This window comes from Myotis yumanensis, unplaced genomic scaffold, assembly GCF_028538775.1.
Source record: "Myotis yumanensis isolate MYYU_CA2020_CCGP unplaced genomic scaffold, mMyoYum1.0.hap1 SCAF_11, whole genome shotgun sequence".
In the NCBI taxonomy this organism is placed as follows: domain Eukaryota; kingdom Metazoa; phylum Chordata; class Mammalia; order Chiroptera; family Vespertilionidae; genus Myotis; species Myotis yumanensis.
The window spans coordinates 70,369,458-70,377,246 of NW_027223762.1; the positions used below are offsets into that span (position 1 = coordinate 70,369,458).

Below are 7,789 nucleotides of genomic sequence, written 5' to 3' on the forward strand. Positions count from 1 at the left end.
TATCCTCGGGTGAGGCTTTAAAAAGAGAGAGAGAAGGACAGAGAGAACAAATACCCCGGGACTGCCACTTTTTGAGAAGTCGAAGTCACAAGGAGAGCTCTGGAGGATTAGATGCCACATGAAGGGGAGAGAAGCCACGGAGCCGCAGGCACCCGGCAGGTGAGTGAAGAAGCCATCTTGTCAGGAGTCCTCCAGCCCAGCCAATACCAAACGGCACTGACTCCTGACCCATGACCTCTTGAGTAAAATGGAAAGACCGAAGCCACCGTGCTCTGGGGTAGTTGGTTAGGTAGCAATGGAGAGTTGAAACAGTGAGGTTGGAGGCTCTTGGAGGGTTCTGAGCAATCATATGGTCTGACTTCAGTTTGACAAGAACTCATCTGGGCCTGTGCTGGGAACAGAATGCGGAGAAGAAGGGAGAGTGTGGAAAGGAAGCCAATTTGCAGAGCAGGTAAGAGACATGAAGTAGAGGCAGAAGTTGGGGGAAGAGATTCAATTCTGGATACATTTCAGAAGTCACGTGGATGGGGTTTGCCGATGGATCAGATGTGGGATGTAAAAGAAAGGAGTAAAGGATGGCTTCAGGTGCTGGCCTGACTCCGGAAACACGAAGGGGACCGTTACTGACACGTGAGAGAGTTGCAGGAGGAGCAGGGTTGGAGTTAGGGAAGTCGGGAATTCTGTTTTGGACAGGTCAAGGTTATGAGGTGGAACACGCATTCAAGTGAAAACGCAAAGTGTTGTTGGACAGTTGAGTGCCTGGCCAGCAAAGAGGCCAGGACTGGGAGATGTAAGTTTGAGCATCACTGGTGTTTCCATGGCTGTATTGGCCCAGGTCACCCGGGGAGTAAATGTGGGCAGAGCAGAGAGATAGGAGGACTGAGCCCTGGGCACTCTACCATCTAGGGATGTAGGAGAGGTGGAGAAGGAACCTGAAAAGGAGACTGAAGGGGCAGCCAGTGAGATAGGAAGAGAAATAAGGGAATAGTGTTCTGGAGGGAGAGAAGTAAGCTGTTCCAATGAGGACAGAGTGGAGAACTGTGTCAAATCTTCTGAAGAACCAAGTCAGATGAGGACTGACCATTCTTGATATCACTGTCTTCGCTCTTGACATTACAGTCCTCATTCTTGATGTTACTGATTCAGAAAGGTGCTTTGATCATATAGTAAATGTGTGTGTGTGTGTGAGCGTGTGCATGAGTACTTTCTCTTCTCTCCCATCGATCTGCTTATCCATCTGGAACTATATGACCACTGAAACTTGCATACTTGACAAGGCAGGCTCCATGGACCCCTGTCACCTTTTCTTTTTTACAAAAACATGCTGGTTAATCTAACCTAAAACTCACCAGAATTCGACATTGAACTTTTTTTTTTTTTTAAATATATTTTATTGATTTTTTACAGAGAGGAAGGGAGAGAGATAGAGAGTTAGAAACATCGATGAGAGAGAAACATCGACCAGCTGCCTCCTGCACATCTCCTACTGGGGATGTGCCCGCAACCCAGGTACATGCCCTTGACCGGAATCGAACCTGGGACCTTTCAGTCCGCAGGCCGACGCTCTATCCACTGAGCCAAACCGGTTTCGGCGACATTGAACTTTTAACAAGTCCCCTTCCTCCCTGAATACATTGGAAGTTTATTATATATGTATATTTTTGCATACGAATTGGTTTTGTAAAAGTTAATATTGAGTGTGCTTATCTACTCTCCACATGGTATGTGTTTCCATTTATGTTTCACATCTCCAAGTAGATTTTTAAAATATATGGGTCTCATGTGTTTTCTCTTAAGTTCTATTCTAGGTATTTAAATTTTAGTGGCTTTTGTGAATTATATCCCCTTTTTCTTACTGGCTATTTTTTGCTATAAGAAATCTATTTTTCTATAAAGAATTATCTTGTTATTTCTAATGATTTTACAGGTGATGCAAACAGATTTCAACACCTTTGCACAGCTCTGGAATCAGATAGTCTGTGTATAAGGCTGTCCTACTTTCTGCTGATAAAATCCTAGTGTGGAGAATGGAATTGAATATGGCAGTATTTCAAAGTGTTCCCCCGAGAAGTCCATGGTTTCCAGGTGCTCTGGGAATGATTGTAGTCACACATCTCAAATTGTCCCAGAAATTCCCTATTTCAAATATTTTTCCCTTTGTTAACCCATGAGTCAGACCATATGTCCTTTGATCTTTGCTTCAAAAATATTGTTACGGTATTTAGAAACAGGGATAGCCCAAATAAAGTTAGAACATATGGGATATTTTTCCTCTGAGCCCCTATCTTTCCTCTCAGCATTCTTCCTGGTTATGTGTGCCTGTGCACACACATGCATTCACACATGTACACACACACACACACACACACACACACACACACTGGCGTCCTGGAGGGAAGGGATTTCACTCAAACAATGCAACGTGGGCTGCCACTGCACAGCCTGGGCTCTGGGTCCCCTGAGGCAGGTTCACGTGGAAGGCGACGGGGTTGGACACCCTGGGTTTGGACCCACATCTAACGTATGCACTTGGACAGGTCACTCAGCCATCTTGAGTCCGTTCTTTATATGTAAAAGGAACGTCTGACATGGACAGTGTGGGCTGTTGTGGGGACTCAGAAAATTACTGTAAAATGCTGGACATAGCAGGAGCTGGGGAACAGCACCTAGTACTTGGATTTGGAAGGGAGTCCCATATCACCGCTAAGGTTCTTAAGAAAAGTCCTTGGTCTCACATTCTACTCTCAGCTGTAGAAGCCAAGAGGCCAGATGAGACTGCAGGAAGCAGTGGTGTCCGCCCCCTGATTCCCCCTGGTGTGCACCTAATCAACCAGTGGCTGATTTCTCATATTTCTCACTGCTCTGCCACCACCCGAGACTGCCGTGCAGTAACCACGGGGAACGCATTGGGCATTTTTGCTGTCAGCTTCCAATCAGCCACTCCTTCCTATTTCCACTCCCATCTCCTTTTGGGGGGTCCCTTGTGTGCATAGCTTTGGGAGGTAGGGCCTGTAGTTAAACGGATGGGTCTGACCATCCCCTGGAGACAGGAACGTGACCTAGATGCACTCATCTCTCCCCTTTCTTCTGGGACTCTATATATTACATGAGGGATGCCCAAGGTGGGATCATCGAGATCATGTCTTTACAGCGGTGGCCACATGAGGTAGCCCAGACTATGCCCAAGTTCCCATTACTGTGGTTTGTAATGGTGTTCTTACTGGTTCTGGCTGCCTGATATTCAGATCCCCTCGCTTGCTCAGCACCCAAAATTGTCCCAAAAGATTGCCTTTTAGTTCAGCGCAACTCAATTTGGGTTTTCTCTCTTGCAACAGCAGTACTGTCTGGTACAGCCAGATTACAAGAGGAAAAGTAAGAGGTTCACCCCACTCTTTGTTAGAGTGGTCAATATCCAGGTGAAATCTTAAAGCACAGGCTTACAGTCATGCATCAGCTCAGGACTTCGGAAGAGAATGCCTTCCAGTTTGCAGATTCATCATCAATGGGTCAAGAGCATGGAGGAGTGAAAAAGGGTAGCAAATATCAACGCACATAACCATCAACTCATACACAAACTATCTGTATGCTTTCAGGAGAACTTGAGACCATTTCTTTTTTCAGGGTGGGGAAAAGTAAATGCTCTGTTGGCCCTTTCTCTCTTCACTGTCCATGATGTCAGCACTGCCCCTTGTTCCTCAGAAAGCTGCCACCAAGCATTTACTAGTTATCTGATTGTCATCCTACGTAACATGCTCCCTGGTCTGTTGACGGATGCTAGTTTAACCAAGATCTAATTGGTAACATATTGTCAATTGAACTAAGTGCCATATGATGGAGATTTAAACCCTGGTAATTTTTCCATTAAAAAAAAAATCTGTCAACAGGCTCCAGCAGAGGACCAGCAATAAATCAAATTGTCATGTTTATTAGTTATTGCAGGAGGCTCCTTGTCTTGTATTCATTATAACCCAGTTTTTAGCACCAATAAAAGCCATAAAGAGGAATGTGTGTGCAAGGTGCTCTTTAATAGGTTTATATTTGTATGCAAATACCTGCCTGTATTTTAATCGTGAGAAAAATGTTGCTGCTTCACTTTAAAAGGAACGTGAACTTGGGCTGTTTCCGGAACAGGCATAATGTTCCTAGCTTTTACAAAGCTGTGTTATAAAACACTGGAGTCAATTCACTAATAATCAAAGAGAAGAAAATGAAAACAAAAAAGAGATGACACCATACCCTTATCAGGTTTGCAGATTAAAAGAATGAATAGAATGGCTGCACTAAAGGGTTTGTAGAACAGTCACTGTCATTTGACTTGGAATATTGAAAAATGGAAATAAAAGAATTTTCCAGATATGAGACAGGTTAAACAAATTATGGAATGCCATTACCAGAGAGTAAGCAGCCATTTAAAGAGTAGGTGAAATCATATTTAATGATGGATCATTAAGAACCAAGAGCATTTGTACTTTTAACTTGCCGTTAAAAGTCACTTTCACCATTTCTTCTCACATGAATTGAAGATACATAATAGTATTTTACACATGTAGCCTCACTGGAATCTCATAAAACCCTGGGAATGATATAGGATGGGTTATTACACCCACTTCACAGAAAAAGAAACTGAAGTGTGGAAGATGAAGTGGTTTTTTGAAGGGGTTCTGCCTCTGTCAGCCTTGGGAGGCAGGAGGCAAACCCCACCGCCCACCCTCCTACCATTTCTCTTCAAGTCTGCCAGCTCAATTGCACAAAAGGTGGTGATAACAATAATAGCCATAAGAATAGCCCCTAACGCCCTCGCTGGTTTGGCTCAGTGGATAAAGCATCGGCCTGTGGACTGAAGGGTCGTGGGTTCGATTCTGGTCAAGGGCACATGGCTGGGTTGGGGGCTCAATCCCCACTAGGGGGCGTGCAGGAGGCAGCCAATCAATGATGCTCTCTCATCACTGATGTTTCTATCTCCCTCTCCCTTCCTATCTGAAATCAATTTTAAAGATTAAAAAAAAAAGAATAGCCCCTAACCCTATTGAGCCTTCCAATGTCCCAGATGAAGTGCTTCCGTAGAGCGCCTCTAACCCCTACTTCAGAGGCAGAGACCATTACTGCACCACGCCCCAGTGCAGACTCGGGCCCAAAACCCCGCTGAGTGTGGCAGCTGGGACTTGAACCCAAAAGTCAAGCAGAGGAGCAACGTTTTTTTCCCATTTTGAAGATGCAAAATAAATAAAAATGTGTCCGACACAGCTAAACACTGAGTACAGACAACACCCAGAGCAAGGGAGGAGCAGTAGACAGAACAAAACCAAAACCTTGTGGTCTTAGGATAAGAGGCGAGTGTTTCTGTTACTTTCACTGTGATAATCTCACTTCACCAGTGAGCTGGAGACCTTGATGGCCCCGGTTAAGGGAAGGCGTCCTCCCTCAACTTCGCACCAAGGGCAAATGCTTTTGATAAAAGCAAACACCATGATTTTTTTAAAAAAAATTGATTGTTTGGTGTGTACACCCAAAACTCACAAGTAAGCGTACGCCCCTTTGTCGTCGTGGGTGCTAGTTAGTATCTGGCCTTCAGCTGTTCTCGGTGCCAAACCTGGTCCCAGACTAACTGAGCAGATTTCATCTCAGGGCTTCAACCCTGGGAGTGGAAGGGGTTGTGAGACGTACACTTGCACACGCTTTCACCTTTACATACGTAAGACTTGAATAGCAAGGAATCACGGTAGGAAAAAATTCATCACACCATTAGTCCTCTGGTTTCACAAATGTGGTGACTATTGCTATTTGGTATTACATGACGTGCTTATGTGCATATATGTGTGTGCCCACATGCACGCATACATGCCATCTAAGAAAGTTGGAGATAGCGCTGGTAGCCCTGCCGGTAAGAAGGTCACACGTCCTGAGTTATTCCTGCAGGAGTGGTGGTAGCCTTCAGGTGAACCACATACTCGTCCCTGTGCCCAGGCCTACGGGGGACCATGCACTGGGGTCTAGTCCCTGGCCATGTCCTGGGTGCTTTATGAGGTGGAATTAGTGGCCTAAATGAGTGTCAGACACACGTATCCTCCCAAGACCCACAGGCCCAGCGACCATCCTAAATGTGGGTGAGCGTGTTCATATCTACATATTCATCACATGCATATTCATTCCATGCTACACCCCATGCAGTCTGGTATTTTTTTTAATCACATTCCAAGTCTGCCTCCCCAATCTGCCCAGCCATTCACCAGAGGCTGAATTATCTCTGGGAAGCAGACTGGCGTGCTCCTGGCGGCCCAGCCCTGCGGACCTGGGCCAGGCTGCCCCACAGCCCTCCTGAAGGGTGTACAGTAAGGGTGACCTCTTTTCCACCCCAGGCAGCCCCGAGGACCCGGTGCTCTCTGGCTCGATCTTACCTCTCAGCTCACACGCTCGTTTTCTTTCTCTGCCAAGTAAGTAATTCAGCTTCTTTCTTCTGAGGCTGAGTGTGGCGCTCCCTGCTCCCTGGCAGCTTTCTGAATGGCACTCTCTGCATAAACAGGAAGAGTGTGTGTGGTCAGGACTCCAGTGTGCAGGTGTTGGTAGAGGATGTGAAAGTGTGGAGGCGAGTGACTGAGCCAGCCAATGGCATTTCCCCAGCAGACACCAGCCGGCCTCCTCTCACCCACTGCAGGACGAGGTCTACCAGGAGGCTGGAAGCAGGGGCTGGGGGGGGGGGGTGGGGTGGGGTGGGGAGGGAGGGCGGGCCGCTGGGGACCACCTGACACAAACCAGAAGAATGTGGCCTGGGGAGCCCAGGGAAGCCCAGGGAGTTCTCTGTGCTGTGCCCCTCCCTCACTTTCTGCAGACTCCTTAACGGAACCCCTTCCAGAGTCTTATCACCGGATTTGCTGACTTACATGCACAGTGAACTTGTCCAAAACCCTGCTAGTTCCCTAAACTGCCCAGACATCCAAAAGACCAGAGCCAAAGCCGTATTCTCCTCTGTAAGGTCATGTCTTCTAGAACTTTCTAGAACAAAGATGCACCAGGAGAGGAAACAAAGTACTAATGAGGAATCCCACGAACCCGGGATGTGCTACTGGGGGGGGTTTCTACCTCCTCATCTCCACTCAGTAGTCAACTCTTGGTAGTCTGGTTTCTGACCCCGCATCCTCTCCCTCTAACCCAGCCGTGGGCAAACTATGGCCCGCGGGCCGGATCCGCCCCTTTGAAATGAATAAAACTAAAAAAAAAAAGACCGTACCCTTTTATGTAATGATGTTTACTCTGAATTTATATTAGTTCACACAAACACTCCATTCATGCTTTTGTTCCTGCCCTCCGGTCCAGTTTAAGAACCTATTGTGTCCCTCGAGTCAAAAAGTTTGCCCACCCCTGCTCTAGCCCATCACCCCTGGAACTGCTTTTGCTGATGTCACCAGGGAGCTCACCAGTGGACGCTTTTCCCCGCGCCCGTCTCCTCTGACCCCCTGCAGTGTCTCACACCAGTGACCCCTCCTTTCCTTCGGGAACTTCCCCTTCGGCCCCATGAATCCACGTTCCCCTGGGTGTGGTCAGGTGACCCCTCTCGCTGCCAGGCCTCCGTTCCTCTGCAATGTCTGCATTCCTGTCTTGGCCCCGGGCTCCCCGCTCAGTCCAGTGGCTCCTGCTCCCCGGGGTCTTCTCTGCTCTGCACAGCTGCTTCCCAAGCCCACGTCTACATTGTCACACGTCTCTGCTGCTCCCCGGCTGTCCCCCAGGCTCTAAGGTTAACGGGCTGAAATGGAGCCCAGCTGTCAACCCCTTGCTCTGCCGTTCCAGGTGGCCT

The 7,789-nt window shown here is 47.5% G+C and overlaps 1 protein-coding gene across 2 annotated transcripts in view; it reads right to left on the bottom strand.

Annotated features, from left to right (window-relative positions):
- AFF3 (ALF transcription elongation factor 3) overlaps window positions 1–6,485 on the bottom strand; it is a 549,655-nt gene extending 543,170 nt beyond the window's left edge. For both annotated transcript variants that reach the window (XM_070429869.1, XM_070429867.1), the window contains exon 1: window positions 6,396–6,485. The gene's annotated coding sequence lies outside the window, so the exon portion shown is untranslated. The remainder of the gene's footprint in view (window positions 1–6,395) is intronic.
- Window positions 6,486–7,789: the final 1,304 nt, after the last annotated feature.